The 17,302-nt window shown below is 37.0% G+C and overlaps 1 protein-coding gene across 1 annotated transcript in view; it reads right to left on the reverse strand.

Annotated features, from left to right (window-relative positions):
• The window catches only part of LOC141379815 (uncharacterized), a 461,403-nt gene that overhangs the window by 441,520 nt on the left and 2,581 nt on the right, over nucleotides 1-17,302 (reverse strand). Inside the window, exons 2-3 of the mRNA XM_087300926.1 lie at nucleotides 16,220-16,340; nucleotides 6,355-6,472 (exon numbers count right to left, since the gene is read on the reverse strand). The gene's annotated coding sequence lies outside the window, so the exon portion shown is untranslated. The remainder of the gene's footprint in view (nucleotides 1-6,354; nucleotides 6,473-16,219; nucleotides 16,341-17,302) is intronic.

A 17,302-nucleotide genomic window follows, 5' to 3' on the forward strand; every position in this document is an offset into this window, starting at 1 on the left:
TGTTTTTTATAATAAGGTTATTAAAAGTATATGTGTATTCTGTACAGATGTTTCATTTTTAATTAATAAATATTTATTTTGGAATTTACTTATTTATTTGTTTTTATTTATTTATTTTATAATTTATAATTTAATTATAAATAATTATAACTAATAAATATTATTATAAATAAATAACATTAAATATTATTCAATATATTATTATAATTATTTAATAAAAACTGTATTTTATAATTTTTTTCTTAGTTAGATCTATGTAATTTCAACTTGTTAAGAGGGAATAATATTGGTTTAAATTTCTTTGTAAAAATACTTCGTTATATCTGTAAAAGTTTAATAAACAAATAAAAAAACTTAAAAACTTGGATAGGCGACAAGAATTGTCCAGCATTGTATTAAGAAAAAAAGGCCTAAAACAGAACCTTGAGGTACCCCACGCTTAACTTTGGTTAAATGAGCTAGTTCCCCATTTAAACAAAACAATCTGATTGGTAGGATCAAAATAATTTTGGTGCCTGTCCCTAAATGTAATACTTCTCTATGAAACTAGTAGTATATTAAAATCTGTAGTGACAAAGATGGATTAAAACTAGCATCTAGTAAAACGCAACCTTAGTTTGTAAATAAAAGCAAGTAATCTGTAGACTTGTTGGCAATGGTAGAAATACATAAAATAATACTGGAAAATGCTGCTGATCTGTGGTCTTATTAGATATCATAATAATATAAAAACACATGTCAGCCATCAGAAGGACTGAGTCATTCATTAAATCTGAGTGTTTCCCGAGTGCTTATTAAGGCCTCATCTAATCAGCATTTGCCCATGGAGGGCGTCTCAGTTGAAGAGAGCTGAGAGACACTCACTCAGTATGCAGCGCTCAAGTCATTGCTGAGTCTGTTGCCTTTTATTCCACGACTTGCCCATCGATCCCCTGCGCCGTTGAACCTTTGTTTGGCCTGCAAAGCCAGAGACATAAATCAAGGTCTGGCTACAGAAAGTTTCGCCACAGGAAGTGGAAGAGGGAGTGAGGGAACTGCATGGGGCTGCAACTGGGATGGAAACAAAAGCAACCACTAGGCATTTTTAGGGAGGAATACAACATGTATCATCTTTCTATAATGAATAACACTAATAATTTGTAATAAAAATTGTCATGATTTACTCAAAAAAAATCTTAAGTATTTGGGTGAAGAGTAAGGTGAAGATTGATTTACAGGTATTTGAATCACACCTGGTAGATTTCTATTGCTTTACTAAAAGTTTATTCACTCAAAACCTGATGCTTTAAAACATCTGTAATTTTTTTTTAAATAAATCAATATTAGTTGAGAGGTTAATACATTTCCTGAAGTGACAGTTGCTTATGATTAACAGATTTATTTTGTACTTTAATTCACATTTAAACATGTTAAAAAGCAAATGATAGTATTTAAAATATATAAATTTTAAATGCTTTAAAGCATTGTTAAAAATGTATTGAATATATATATATATATATATATATATATATATATATATATATATATATATATATATATATATATATATATATATATATATATATATATATATATATATACACACATATATATACACATACATATATATACACATATATACATATATATACACATACATATATATATACATATATATATATACATATATATACATATATATATATATATATATATATATATATATATATATTAATAATAATAATAATAATAATAATGTATAATGTGTAAATATATTTATTATTTTACTGTTATAATTTATTATTATTACTTCATGTTAACATCCAGATTTTATCCTGAAAATATTATTTAATGAAAGTAATAAAATAAAATATATATATTTCCAATGTTTGATTATATTTACAAGTAAAAGTCATTGTGAAATGTAAATCTACTCTTATTTTTCTATGTATAAAACTGTGCAATTCATTAAATTTTTATTCATAATTTTTATCATAATCTTTAATCTTTAATCAAATGGCATAACCTTGTCTCCCTCCTTAAAACAACTTTTGTTCACTTCTGGACATGCAATCTTCACTTCTGCTATCAGAGCAGGTCTCATTTCTTCCATGCTTTCAACCATTCATCAAGCATCCTTCATTTTGTTAGCAACAACAATCTTCCAACTATCAAGTATTTTAAAAAAATAAAGGAGAAAATTTTAAATTGCATGTGTGTCACAATATGGGGAAAAGGCAGATCTTAATGTCATATTAAGCCAACTTTAAAATCTATTTAAAATAAAGTTGAAGTCAGAACTACAAGCTCCTCTGTTTATTTTTCCCCAATTTCTTTAAAACGGAGAGATTTTTTTCAGCACATTTCCAAACATAATAGTTTTAATAACTCATTTCTAATACCTGATTTATTTTATCTTTGCCATGATGACAATAAATAATATTTTACTAGATATTATTATTTAAGACACTTCTATACAGCTTAAAGTGACATTTAAAGGCTTAACTAGGTAATTAGGTTAACAAGGCAGTTTAGGGTAATTAGGCAAGTTACTGTATAACGATGGTTTGTTATGTAGACTATCGAAAAAAAAATACAGCTTAAAGGGGCTAATAATACTGACCTTAAAATGTTTTTTTTTTCTTTTTTTTATTAAAAATGCTTTTATTCTGCCCAAAATAAAACAAATAAGACTGTCTCCAGAAGTGAAAATTTTATCAGACATACTGTGAATATTTCCTTTCTCTAGTAAACATCATTGGGAAATACTTAAAGAAAAAACCAAAGGGGGGGGGGGGGGGGGGGTTGGGGCGAAGAACGGACCCTAGTTCATTTCGAATAATAAAAAAGGCAAATATATACTCTAATGTACATGGTTCCAGACACAATGTGATTTAATTTCTTCTGTGGAACACACATGCACAGAAATTATACAATGACAATGAACAAATAACAAATAAAAATGCAAAAGCACTTAAACCAATGTATAATAATATTGCCCATGGTAAACTATGCCAAGTTCGTTATGACTTTCAGGGGGGAACAAACACAAGTTAAATTTACTGAATATAAACTGAATTCTGAATAAACTCTCTCTTTAAATACTTATGAATGTCTGTGTTTCCCATTCTAAAAGTTTGGCCCGCACACAACTACAGAAAACCCTAGCAAAACCAATATTCACAGAGCGCTCGCACATTTCCCCATTTGCATTGTTTCACAAGCAACCTGAGGTTTTTATCTCTTGGGCACCATCCGCGACACAATTCACCACCGCTGAAGCTCCAGCAGCTATAAAATCACCATTATGGCACAAGTTGAGCTGATAGCAAATTCATTTGTGAAGCACATTAAGTTGGAATGGTATGCATGTGTTCCCAGCCCCCCTTCCTGGTTATCTTCAGCTTTGCTCAGTAGGAAACTCATTAGCTTCTTGTGCCGGGCATGGAAATAAAACTCTGGCACACTTTGTCTCCATTTCTGAGAAAATTAATTAGAGAGAACAGACACCATCACCGATGTGCCAGCCTCTATTCTGACAGTTGCTCCTTTTTTTTCCCCCCCAAGTATCATTATTTCCTGCTGTTGTTGTCGCTTTAGAAATGCTCTGCGCGTCTAAGGGATTGTGGTATCGATCCACTCAGACCTGTTAAAAAACTCTGGATTAAATTTGCTTGTCTCTGTGTTTGCTGGTCATGCTTTTAAAAAATACTGTTTACTGTGTGAGGGGAGAAGACGGTATTGGATTTTAGTGTCTTGCTAGTATATTGGGCCATTTACACAACGCGCACGCTCCATCTCTTTAACACAGGCAGGGCAGAAAATTACATGGGATATCTTGGATCTTTTGTTTATTTATTTATTTATGGGTGTTAACAGAGAAGCTTGCGGCGCTACACAAATTGTGCTACACCTTATCTTTTTGGTCTGTAATATTCCTTACTGGATACTCCAACTCTATCTGCGAATGCAATACATGTTTTCCCTGTATCGCCAAAACCAATCACGTTCCCTCCCTCCTTGCCGTGCGCGTGTGTGTGTGTTTGCACTTGTTAACAGATAAGGGCAAACTCCTTCACCAAAGGACGATCATAAAAGAATAATAAGGTAGTGCCATAAAAGTTAGTTTATATTGATAGGGTTATCAACTGAATATGCTAATATGATGCGCATAACTAAGATGTGTTCAAAAACAGAGCATAAGAGAATGCACTTTAAAGCTGCATGTGCCCTTAAAAAAATGGATGCATGCTGCAAATAAAAAACAAGATAAAGCAAAGTCATCTTTGTGCATGTGAAAATGTGTTTTTTTTTTGAGAGGGTATAAAAATGTATATAAATCTGAGTGTTTCAGAAACTGCTGATCTACTGGGACGTACACACACAACCATCTCTAGGGTTTACAGAGAATGGTAGGAAAAAGAGAAAATATCCAGAGAGCGGCAATTCTGTGGGAGCAGATGCCTTGTTGATGCCAGAGGTCCGAGGAGAATGGCCAGACTGGTTCCAATTGACAGAAAGGCAACAGTAACTCAAATAACCACTTGTTACAACCGAGCATCGTGTCAACATCACAGCCTACCAGAGTATTGTTGCTGACCATGTCCATGCCTTTATGACCACAGTGTACCCATGTTTGTAGGCTTCTTTCAGCAGGATAACATGCCATGCCAAAGCAAGAATCATCTCAGACTGGTTTCTTGAACATGACAATGAGTTCATTGTACTCAAATGGCCTTCACAGTCACCAGATGTCCAATATAGATATCCAATAGAGCACCTTTGGGATATGGAGGACCAGGAAATTTGTTTCATGGATGTGCAGCCGGCAAATCTGCCGCAACTGCGAGATGCTATTATGACAATATGGACCAAAATCTCAGGAATATTTCCAGTACCTTGTTGAATCTATGCCACAAAGGATTAAGGCAGTTCTACGTGCAAAAGGGGGTCCAACTTGGTACTAGTAAAGTGTACCTAATTAAGTGGCCGGTATCTATAGAAAGAAAAAATATCCTACTGACACCAAGCTTATAAAAACAAGAGCATAAAATATTTATATGTGTGAGTTTACATATCAAAGGTGTACACTAAACTGATTTTTTTTCCATTGCTCTTTACAACACAGGCTCATTGGGAAAATGTGTCAAGGTGTACCATTTTGAGAACTGAGAAATATTTGCTCATTGATACATATGTCTGCATTTTGGCTGCATTTACACTGCAGATATTGATGGTCAATTCCGATTTTGTAAATGTATCCAATTTTGTTTGATGGGCGTGATGCATGCACTAGTTTTATATTAGTTTATGTTGGTTACATGATGAACACTGCGCTCTCTCGCTCTCGTTAACTTGCTTAAATACTTGTGCTATATGACAATATAAATTATTGAATAATAGGAACCATTTTTTATTATTTTTTGTCTCTTTTCTTTTAATCAAACAATCATTTGTATTGGTCATGTAAGGGTCATATATTAACTGAACTTCTAATGTTGTGGGTGAGTGCTGTGCATACTAATTAGCATTTTTGCAGAAGTAGATAGATGCGGGTCCAAAATTAAATTCAGCTCTGCAGAAACTTCCTGTCTGAAGAGAGGTGTTAAAACTGAACACAGAACACAGAAAGATGTACACTTTGTTGTTGGGCAGAGAATTCATAGAAAAAGAGGAAGTATGCCGAAGGGGCGGCCAATGGAGGACTGAACAATGACTGACAAGTGACGTTACACCAAAACTCCACCTGTTAAGATCGGTGGTGTATATATGCTGAAGTCAGGAAATATATGTTAGTTGCGAACCTCTTGAATGTAATTCTTGTATTGCATTGGGGTAATGTAACCCAGAGCTCTGTCATCGAATTATTCATTTGTATCTAATAAATTGTTACGATTTTTGGCATTGAAGAAAAACCTCTCCTGACCTTTTCTCTTGAACACGCATGGAATTAGCATGATATTCCAACAAAACGCTTTTTAAGTCCTCGTGTATGAAATTTAAGGTTTGGGAGTGAAGTCTGTCCTGAAAAAAAAAAAAAAAAAAAAAGGCATCAGACTTGACGTCATTCGCTACTATTTTTAATGCTGTGTGACTCGCATTAACAGGTGAAAATCCGATCTGCCTGCTTACACTGCAGACACAAGAACACAGATCCAATTCATATTGGCTAAATTTCCACATATTAAGGCCTGAATCTGATTTGAGTAAATTGGAATCTATGTGATTTGTTCCTGCTTACACGTACATGGGCCGTATTCAATCTGTGCCACATGGGAGAAAAAAAATCTGAATTGAGTCACTTGAACATAGCAGTGTAAATGCGGCCTTTGTGTCTAAAATAAATGCGCCGGGGTGGTACTGCTGACTGCTTACCTCCGTAGGGATGGCTTTTCCAGTGTGACTGGCACTTGGTAACTCACCGCAAACTATGCCAGACTTAGCAGGTGGAGCAGACCACAGTTCAGGTAGGGCTCAGGATGGTTCAAGAAACCTGAAACAAAACATCAAAAAAGCAGTGTAATGTTGCAGTAAAGCATACAGACACAACGGCTTTTCTCCTCTTGTTGGCTTTGAATACTCTATTGGTTGAGTTTATTGACATAAAGCTGATATATTATGCGCAATGACAAGCTGACTTCTCTCATGGACGTACACAAAAAGGACGTTACTGTTTACAGAAATGTACACAGCGGCCTCTGGTGGATTTGGCACATATAAGAAAACATGCCCCAGTAAAGTATTTGAGTATTGAGAAATGTATACAACGCCCTCTAGGGGAATTGTGAAAAAAATGCAACAAGACATGGTCCAGGGAACATATTTGTCTTATAGACCTTTTTCATGGCTGCTGCATGGAGGGCGCCATAGCGACCAGCGTCTTGTGGTAGAATGCTAAAAACTTCCGTTTACAGCGTGTACAACTGGTAATTTGCGCTCCGAAAATGGGCTTCAATAACGTTTTTAATGGATAACAGAGTGTTTTGGTGACACACAACTTAGAAATGTGTCTGTTAAAGCTGCTATAATCTGTCACATGTGGTTCAAGTGCATCAGAAATACGAGAAAAACGTTCTCCTAGTTCACGGTTCTGCCGTCAGAAATACAGTGTAAGCTCAGTGGCTCTTTAAGACACACAAAGGGAGAGAGAGAGAGAGAGTAACGTTACTGGCATGAAACTTAACAGGTATGAAAGACGTGCAATTTACAAAAATGACCAATAAAAGTCTGTTATTGATCCTCTGCTGGCTGATTTGCTGTTCATTCTAATCGCGAGCCGTTTGTTTTTTTTTTTCGTGTGTTGTATTCACCACGGTTTGTGTTTTACGTCATTTCGAAATGACACTAGCCTATATTTTCAATTTCAATTTTTTTTCAATTTTTTTTGGCCTAGTCCCTTTATTAATCTGGGGCCGCCAACTTATCCAGCATGTTTTAGGCAGCAGATGTCCTTCCAGCTGCAACCCATCACTAGGAAACACCCATACACCACAGACAATTTAGCTTACCCAATTTACCTATACCACATGTTTTTGGACTGGTGGGGGGAAACTGGAGCACACAGAGGAAACCCACGCCAACACGGGGAAAACACGCAAACTCCACACATAAAATGCCAACTGAAAAAAATGCCAACAAGATGCAGTTGAAATCCATTTTTGCCCTTCCATTAATTTCAAATACAGTAATGTTTTCCAAGTGATCTAAATCAAACCCAGATTTTCACAGTATTTCCTTTAAACACAAATCATTCTTCTGGATTCATAATAAGTCTTTTTTTACAGTTTATTTCTTGAATAAAAGCCGTTTTTGATTTTAAAAATAAATAAAAAATTAAATAAAATTAGCCTCCTTTTAAGAAATATTTACTGTGTATTTTTTGATTGTCTATACAACAAACCAGTTAAACAATAACTTGACTAATTATTCCAACTTTCCTAGTTAACATAGCCTAGTGAAGTCTTTAAATTACACTTTTATTTTAATCAAAAACTATAGAATACTTAAAGGTACTTTAATATGAATACAACGATCTTGCTAAATAACTAGTAAAATATTATGCACTGACTGTCACCATGGGAAAGATAAAAGTAGTTATTAGAAATTAGTAAGTTAAACTATTATGTTTAAAAATGTGTTGTAAATAAATCATGTGTTATAGATTCGTGCTTTATGTCACGACTGAAATCAAAAACGAATGAAGGCAAAACTAAATGGGTTGAATATGACTTTTACATGAGAGTGACTGAAAACTAAACTGGATCACTGTGTTTCATCTGTTCTCCAGCTTGGTGACTGTTTGTAAGTTCGTGACTGCATTTCCTAATGTAAAGCTATTTAACTCACACTCAATCTCTGATTAATAATAGCCTCTGCATAGCCGAGGACTTCCTCTATTCAAAGTGTTAAAATCGCTATTGAAAACAGAATGCTAATAACTGGACATTTTGATAGTTTTTCACATGAACATGACTGAAATTGAATCTTATTACCTATGTCAATTCGGGGGTTAACTTCTGACGTATGCAGGAAAATGATGCGTGCAGCACCGTAACTGACAGAGCGAAAGCACGCGAAAGCAGACAGAGCGAGTGCACGCAACACAGAGAGCACGCCCCACTGATGGCTGATCTCACTTCTCCGTAGCATTTAGACACAAAAATACACGTCCAAATTTAGGGGGGCCAGAGGGGGGGCCAAACTTGTTGACACGAGGGCACCGGCCCCCCCTGGAACCCTCCTTAGAACCGCTACTGCTTATATGTTCTCAAAAATGTAGTCCTGGGCACATTTTTCCAATGATCCTAGGTTGAAAAATTCCCAAAAAAATGTTGTATGCCAGGCCAAGAGCAAGCAACAGTAATTTGAGCGAACTGAAAACATCATACACATTTACATATTATTTTCCACAGGTGTTTACAATTAGTTTACAATCAGATGATAAAGGTATCATTACCAAAAACATTAACTTCTGCGAACAATTTGTAATTGTGCTGTGAAATTCAAAACGCATATAAAACCACAACTGAAACCATACCTGACTGGTCTTAGAATGATTTAGCACAATAGTGGAAAAGCAGCTATTGCCATGTATGACTAGCATGATCAGCCTTTGCGATGCTTCATTCATCTAAACACAATCTAATCACTGGTCTTAGTGAATCACGACATGTTCTTAAACAATCTTTAATATCAATTATAACTTCTAAAAACCTTTGACATGCCTGTTGAACATCCTCAGCTTCTTAACGTTGGCCTCTTTTCTCCCTCTTGATTGAGGGTGGAGCGGGATATTGAGCTCTGGGTAAAACAGCAAAGGGACCTGACGCCCTCGTGTAGGATAGGTGATTGGGAGGTGTTTTTTTCCAGCTGGAGCAGGTCGAGAGGAGCAGCATCTTGGTGATATAAAACATTGATCAGCATTGATTTTGTGTGTCTGCAAGTGCACCGCCCTCTCCATCTCTCCTTGCTCGCCTCCTTCCCGCCTTTCAGGCTAAGCTGTGAAACCATGTTTACTCCACGATTTCATAGTGGGCGGCATTTTATTTGAATAGAAGATGGTGGAAAAATCTATACAATAGATAAATAGAAGGAAAAAAAAGTGTAACCTTCTCAAGGAATGAAGGAAGTAGAGTGAACCAGGGACAAAGGGGGGAAAGAAAATAAAGCAGGTCCATATTCTGCCCCGAGCCACAAGGCGTGCATGTTGTCCTCTTAACGTCAGTCTGCATTTCATTCAGCTGAATGTCTCATCAATACCCTCATAAAGTCGACATTAATAAATCAGTACTTTAACCATATTCTAACACTCTATTGATAAATGTGCTGTTGAAGGCTATTATAGTTAACAAAAAAAAAAAATTATATTTTTCATTAACTGAAATAAAAATAAAAGAGAGTATTTAAAAAAAAAAACTAGAACTAACTGAAACTGTATTGTGTGCATACAAAACGGCAGTGCGGATAAACTGAGGGCTTAAATGAGAGGATCTGGTGAAACGTACGTTTACAGAAAATGGTAATGGAATTTGATGAAGTGAATCATGCTTCAGTTGGGTTGCAAAACTTAATATTAAGAAATTTGTCAAATCATAATGATGTTTAAACTGATTGAAATTATGAATGCTGACTACATATTTTTGGTATGTTGAGCCCAAACTTGGAAGGATTGTCACAAAAGATCTGGTTCGCATTAAAGATCTGAACTTACCATCACTACTATGTATCTAACCTCAGAAGCTGCCTTGCACACATATTGTATTTAAGGCTGCTATCTTGTGAACTGTTGTATTTGAATTTGAGAATGATAGTGGTCATGTGTCCTCTGAAATACTTTTCAAAAAATGTATGGTTGAGTGTATTATACAATGTTTATTCTGATGATTTTGAATCTTGCTCCAATCAAATATCTTAATTTTGGGGAAAAAAACTAACTACAGTAATTCTGAAACTAATACAAAACTAAATTAAAACTAAGCAATTTTAAAATATAGAAACTAATAACAACTAGTAAATCTACCTCTAAAGATCTTATTATAACTAACTGAATTTGAAAACAAAAAGTCCAAATGGAATAAATACAAACTAATAAAAAAATCTGTTGCTGTTGTGGGTAATTCATGAATTGCAGTCTTAAAGTAAACACAAGGAACTAACTGCATTCCGAAAGTTTCATTGTATGTAGGAGGAGTAGTGGAGTGAAAAGGCTGACTAACGATTATGAGGACAAACTTTACAAAACTTCAAGAGTTCACACTTAGCTGATGATTGATTATAAAGCTTGTTTGCATGCTGCCCCAGGAGAGAGCCCTTAGCTCATAAGATCCTCGAGCCCGGGGCTCTCTTCCGTTTGCAAGGCAAGAGGGGAGTTGGAGCTCAGGTAGATCTCAAGAACTCCCCTGCTGTAGTAACTAATGAACAGATAGTGATTGCTCTTAAGAGATAACTACTTACTAGGAGCATGTCTATGGTGCTGATTTGGATTAGTCAATTAACTTAAGTTGCATGTTTTTGTCGGTGGGAGGAAACTGGGGAACCTGCGGAAAAACCCACATAAGCACGGCGAGAACATGTAAACTCCGCACAGAAATGTCAGCTGGCTTGGTAAGGACTAGAACCAGTGACATTCTTGCTGTAAGCCAACAGTGCTAACCACTGGGCCACCGATATAGGAAAGGAGCAGTAGTAGGGGTGGAATGGGGGATTCTTCCAAACAAAGATGGCTGTTATATGGAACTTAGGCTATTTATCCACCTGAGACCCAAATAAATTTTTTTTTCTTTTTTCTTTTTTTTTCTGTGACTTCCTACATCCTTTGGGTAACAAAGAATTCTACAATTTAGAGTTTTTACATTTTGTTTTTATTTTATAGCATGTCCACTGTAGTGGACCAGGACCATTTTAGTTCAAATGACCGCCACTTAGACAACAAAACTGTACAGGAAATGGCTGTAAAGGGATATTAAAGGTGCAGAAGGTGATCTTCCACAATGCTAACAGCTTAGCATAAATCTCTGAATCACAGTCCCTTCCCTATACCATCTAGAGCCACGCCTCCTTAAACACAAGCACAGCAAAAGAATCCTCTCTCATGTGTTAAAAGCGACTAGTGCTTGTCCGGCGGTATGCAAGCCAAACTGACATGCAATTTCAGAGTGAATATTAGAGTTGCATGGTAAACAATATAGGGAGAGACTAGGCGGAATAGCGGTATTTACGATGTTTTGTTGTTAAACTAAATTAAAATCTACATTATCGATGCTGTAAAAGGTCCCTTGTGAAACTGAAAATAGTCTTATCAATCTTTCATCGAAAGATTTTAGTAGCTGAACAACACTTCTGTGAAGATATAACCCATTTGTAACAACATCTAACGTTACATCAGCTTTGCGTGAAGCTAAAACAGTTTTAAAACAGAACATTACCTGTCTAAGAGAAATCCTTCCGACATTGTGTCATCCTTTCTCCAGCGTGCAAAGGTAACTCCAATATTGATTTAGGTTTTTAAAAAGTTTTGATTCAGCAGGTTTTTACCGATCGAGAGCGTGCGCGGGCTCCCTCTCATGAACGCACAGCAGTCGGCGGAGCTGCATACAAATGACTGCGCAGTTGTTTAAATCTGCATTTGCTGACAGACAAATTGGGCTACTTATTGGAATTATGAGAGATGTCAGCCCGACTCTATTTATTGGATGAACATTTTTTAGTTTTATGCCTTTCCCAAAATATAAAAATACATATAAATACATTTAGGTCATTTACTTAAATCATTACTATTAGACTGTGAAGAGACTTTCAGCCAGCACAACAAAAAAATGCTTCTGAAGACAATCACCTACTGCACCTTTAATCCAAAATTAATGTAACAAAAACAAAACAAAAATGTTTCCTTTTGTATTGAAATTCCTGAAACAGTTTAGTCTGAAAGAGAGCCAAACTCAAAAAAGTGATGTTAATCCAAAACAAATTTAACATAAAAGTGATTTAAAATTGATTGTCATTCTTTAATTGTCTCTCATTCTCAGACTCTAAATCAGAGTCTCCCTCAACTATTTCATAAAGAATCCTCTGCTTCAGTTCTGCCTCCTAAAAATTAATGTTGTAGGAGGCAGAACTTAATGTCATTAATTACATTAAGATGGTCCTGGTTTCCACTATAGTGGACATTTAAAAAAGGATGATATTTTGAAACACAAACAAGTTAACAGCTTTAAAAAGCTAAATGCATTGTTCCTGACACTTTAATAAACAAATATACATGTAGTAATATTAATAGTAAAAAACATTTAAAAAGCTACATTTCTCCTATCTCCTTCCTATGAATTGTGCTTTTTTGTATGTCGGCCATTTTCGAAGCAGTATAAGAAGTGGTTCCTAGCATTCCAGCCAATAAAATGACATTTCACTAGAAAGCCCAGGATGTCCTCCGAACAGTACAACAGGACTTGACAGAGTAGCTCAAAAAATAAAAAATTCATGAAAACGCAAAGTCCATAACAGAGGACACAAGTCAATGGGCGGGGTCTAAGGAGGTTATAGTGGCTTAGGAATCGTCTGATTGGTGAATTATAATTGAATAATGCTGGGCCAGCTGCAAGTAATCATAAGCACGTGATCCTCACGAAATTAGTTTATAAATAAACTTCACTTAAGGTAAACTGTACTAACAAAGTTACCATTTATTTGGAGCTACCTTTAAAAGGTGCCTTATCTACCTCTAAAGTATGCATTTTAGTACCTTAGAGAAGTAACATGTACCCTTAATTTATATTTTATGCACTCTAAAATTGAGAAAAAAAAACTGTCACTGTTGTGGTAAAATCAGTTGTATCTGTGCAGTTAGACAAAAATTACTCTATACTTTAGGGGTAAAGAGATTATCACAGAAATGGTACTATAAAAACGACAACTTTGCCCCTTAAAAAAGGAACTACCTTTATTGTGCACTCTCAAAAATTAAATAAAAAAGGTCTCTGGGAAAAATTTTCAAAAGATAATTTTCTTTTGTCCTTCTACAGACACCTTAGGCACTAATATGTACTTTTAGACTTAATATTTTGAAAAGGTAACAGTGACTTAATTTTTGAGAGTGGGTATGTCCTTTTATTCCTTAGTGACAAAAAGTTTCACCACTTTTGCAAATATTTACTTTTATATTGTTTCATATAAAGTATGTCTGTGCATTGACAACGAAACAACTGCAGCAAAAAAACTTTATATACTTAAACCTCATGATTGTAAAAACACTTGTATCTGTTCAGCTGGACCCTGATGTAGGCTGGTTTCAGACCCCCAGGTAATTTGAGTTTTAGACCCAGGGTTACGGTCATGCTTTGCCATTCTATGACCGTAGAAAATGTGAAGTTGCATTTCATTTCTCACTCTTGCAGAGCTATTAAATCGTGCGCTCTGGATTTTCTTCTGCAAGTTCAGGCAAAGGTGGTGCAGTGTTAAGGGAGTCAGAGAGTCAGCGAGGGCATCAGTGCCTTACCGCAGAGCTCGAGCGCCTGGCCTTAGGCCCCCGACTATTCGGCAGTGAGGCATCGAGGCCACAGTGCTGAAAATCCCATCAAGCCACAGTTCCAGGTCCACGCGCAAGAAAGATGAAGCATGCTAGCTCATCAGGAGACACGGCCAAGCCCTGATGCCTCTCCTCTTCTTGTCCTTCTCCCCAAAACTCTCTCTACCTCTCTTTCGCATTCACTTCCCACCACTTCCCTTCAGGGAGAGTGTTGCAAGGCCAACAAGCCGGAACCCCATGCGCTGGCCTCAGGGGCTGTCGTTCGCTTGTTGAATAAAGGAGCTGACTAGCTGATTGATAGACCCGCACCAGTCCATGCCCCTCGCACGTTTCCTGGTTCACTGCCTTAAATAAGAATCCTTTGCCGGGCAGCCCGGTTTCAGCGTTCGTTAAATCTGGTACTTGATGGATGGCACCAATTTTCTGCCAAACCCGGATGAGCCACCTAAGCATCCCCCCTTCCCTCCTCTGCCTCAGGTAAATCCCCTGGAGCCCGGGCGAACAGGAGTACTCTAAATCGGTATCAATCACACCAAAGGCCACTCTGGCATGGTGCAATGTTTCAATTATACCTCCCGCTCCCTCTCGACCATATCGCCCTGTCCCGACACCCCTGCCGTGCCCTCCGGCCAAAGCTGAGAGCTCTCCATCTCCTCGGCAACAGGAGCCTCTTTATCTCTTTTAATTTATTTCAGGGTTATTTATAAGCAAGTCTATCATCCCCCAAGGGCTGTACCAACCCCAGAGCAGACAGATGCTGCCAAAGCCAGCGTAAGCTGCTCTTGCCTGCTAGCACCACTCGGTCCGAAAGGTATCATCTGGAACCCACTGGGCCCTGAGCTTTGTCAGTCTGGCGCAATGGGAGACAGACGGGTGAGAAAAGTTAAGCAGGTGCAAGCCCAGAGTCTCTGGTGTGTCAGGGTCATTTGTTACCCAGCAAGGACAGACAAGTTCCCCTCAGACACAACTCAACAGATGGGAGGTCACTCTTGCAATGGCAGGAAACCTTTGACCAAAAAAGGTTTCAGCGCTCTTGTGATGTTACGGTTACTTTTAAATACAGAAAACGGACTGTAAAACTATTTTAAAAATGGCAGCTTATTCAAAATACTTTTCTCTTTTAAAATGATAGGTCACCTAAAACAGAAGTCTCAAACGCAATTCCTGGAGGGCCGCAGTTCTGCACAGTTTTCCTCCAATCCTAATCAAACACAGCTGATCCAACTAATCAAGGTGTTCAAGACTATTAAGCAGGTGTGAGTTGGAGGTGGTTAGAGCTAAAGTGAGCAGAGCTGTGGCCCTCCAGGACTTGAGTTTGAGCCCATTGACCTAAAATATTTCAATTTAGTAAATTTCCATTTGCTTTTCTTTAGTGGAGCATAAAAAGAAGGTTGAATGTAAACCTTGCCAATTCATGCTCAGACTGAAAGATTTCATGCAATACAAAAAAAAAAAGGCTTAAAGCTTGAACCATTGCTGATGTAGAAAAATGGGTAATGATTCCCCAGGAAGCCCATGGCTCAGTACAGGACATCCCCTGGACGCCTCTAAACCTCTCTGATCATTGTGCATTTGTAACTAATTGGGGAAATCGTCACCAAATGTAACTAAAGAAACATCCTTTCAAAAGAAAAATAGAAAATCAGATGATTTTAGTACAATATGAGAGAGAATAAATAATACAATTTTAAGTTCTGTGTGAGCCATGTCTTAATTACAGTACATGGCCAGACTTCAAATCAAATTGCGTAAGTAGAACTGTGCCTCTGGTTGTTGCAGGCCCGGATTGGCTAATCGGGAGAATTCCCGGTGGGCCGGTCCATTTTTTGGCCGCGAGGGCCGGTGCCCCTAGCTCCAGAATCTGTTGCTCTCAGCAGTCACACTTTTTAAATAAATTTTTTAATTTACTTGACCACAGTCTTCTTATTCATTATTTTACCGCAGCTCTGCTCTTTTTATATTTAACCAGCCTGCAGGTTAATGATGATATAACTCAGATGAGGCACCTTTCTCTATACAACTGTTGTGGTAAAGTGGTTAGCACGTTAGATTAAGACCCCGCCGACCCGGCTTTGATCCTGGTTTGAGTATGTAATTTTTTTTATTGTTAAGACATATAATACTCGTAGGGTTGTTGAACATTTGAAGTTCTAAAGCAGCTGTTTTCTCAACAACAAAAAAAGACGTGATAGTGTAATTAGAAACTGAATTGGAAATGACCTTATTTTAATATTGTCAGTCGTAAACTCCGGTGGGCCGGTCTGAGGCTTGAAACTCCAGGGCTGAAAAGGAGTCCCACTCCGGCCCTGGGTTGTTAAGAGGAATTAAAAGCTTCATCTACCTGAAAATAAATAAACAAAAGGGGAACGTTTATTTAGATGATTTATAATCCACCCATTACAAATAAAAAAGGAAAATGTTACCCATTCAATCAAATAAATTATACCTTTTTCATCAGCGCATTTCTGAATGTCATAAAATTGTATAATTAATGAAAGTCCGTCATCTTTCTCCACTGCTCCCTCGGCTAATCAATGTCACATTCAATAAGCACCCATTTATGACTTTTTGAAAGTTCCAGCTTCAAAAATTACAGCTAATTTTTCTCAATCTCCTCGTTTTTTTCAGACACTGATTTTGAGAGGCATCGCAGTTGGTGAAGCAGAGTTTTACTTCGGCACAGTTCATAAAGTATGACATTACTCAAGGTCAAGTATCACTCGGAGCAGCCAAGGTCCTGTTTTTCAGCTTCCTCCATTTCTCGGTATCAAAGCTTAGCAAGCCCGTCCATTAGAACAGCTGGGTCCTCAAACATGAATGATCCACTGTGGAGATCCTGCCCATTACCAGTCTCATTAATTAGCCTCGTTTTTATTATCTCCCTCCAGCCATGACTATTGATTAAAAATTCTAAATGAAATAAGGGTTAGATCGATGCACCTCTCGTTAAATCATCAACCCTTTATGACCGGACTACCAGAACTTATGTTTACCTTTCACACAAGACACGACATGCATCATCACTCTGGAAGCACGTGTGGATATGTAGAGATGCTAAATGTGGCACGTTTCCCACAAGGGATGTTCATCTGTAACTATAAAGCAGGAAAAGCAATCTATTAAAAGCATGCTTTTAACCACTCATTAGTATTTCAGGAAAGAATGCATGTATAGAAACGGTTTAGCATGACCATATGTGCTCCAAAGCTCCTACACGAAGGAATTATTATCATTTAATGTACTATTTCACCAGATGAGCTTTTTAGATAGTTGTATTTAATTGTCATTAGCTTGGGGATATCA

This window comes from Danio rerio, chromosome 21 (genome assembly GCF_052040795.2).
Source record: "Danio rerio strain M-AB ecotype USA chromosome 21, GRCz13ab, whole genome shotgun sequence".
NCBI lineage: Eukaryota > Metazoa > Chordata > Actinopteri > Cypriniformes > Danionidae > Danio > Danio rerio.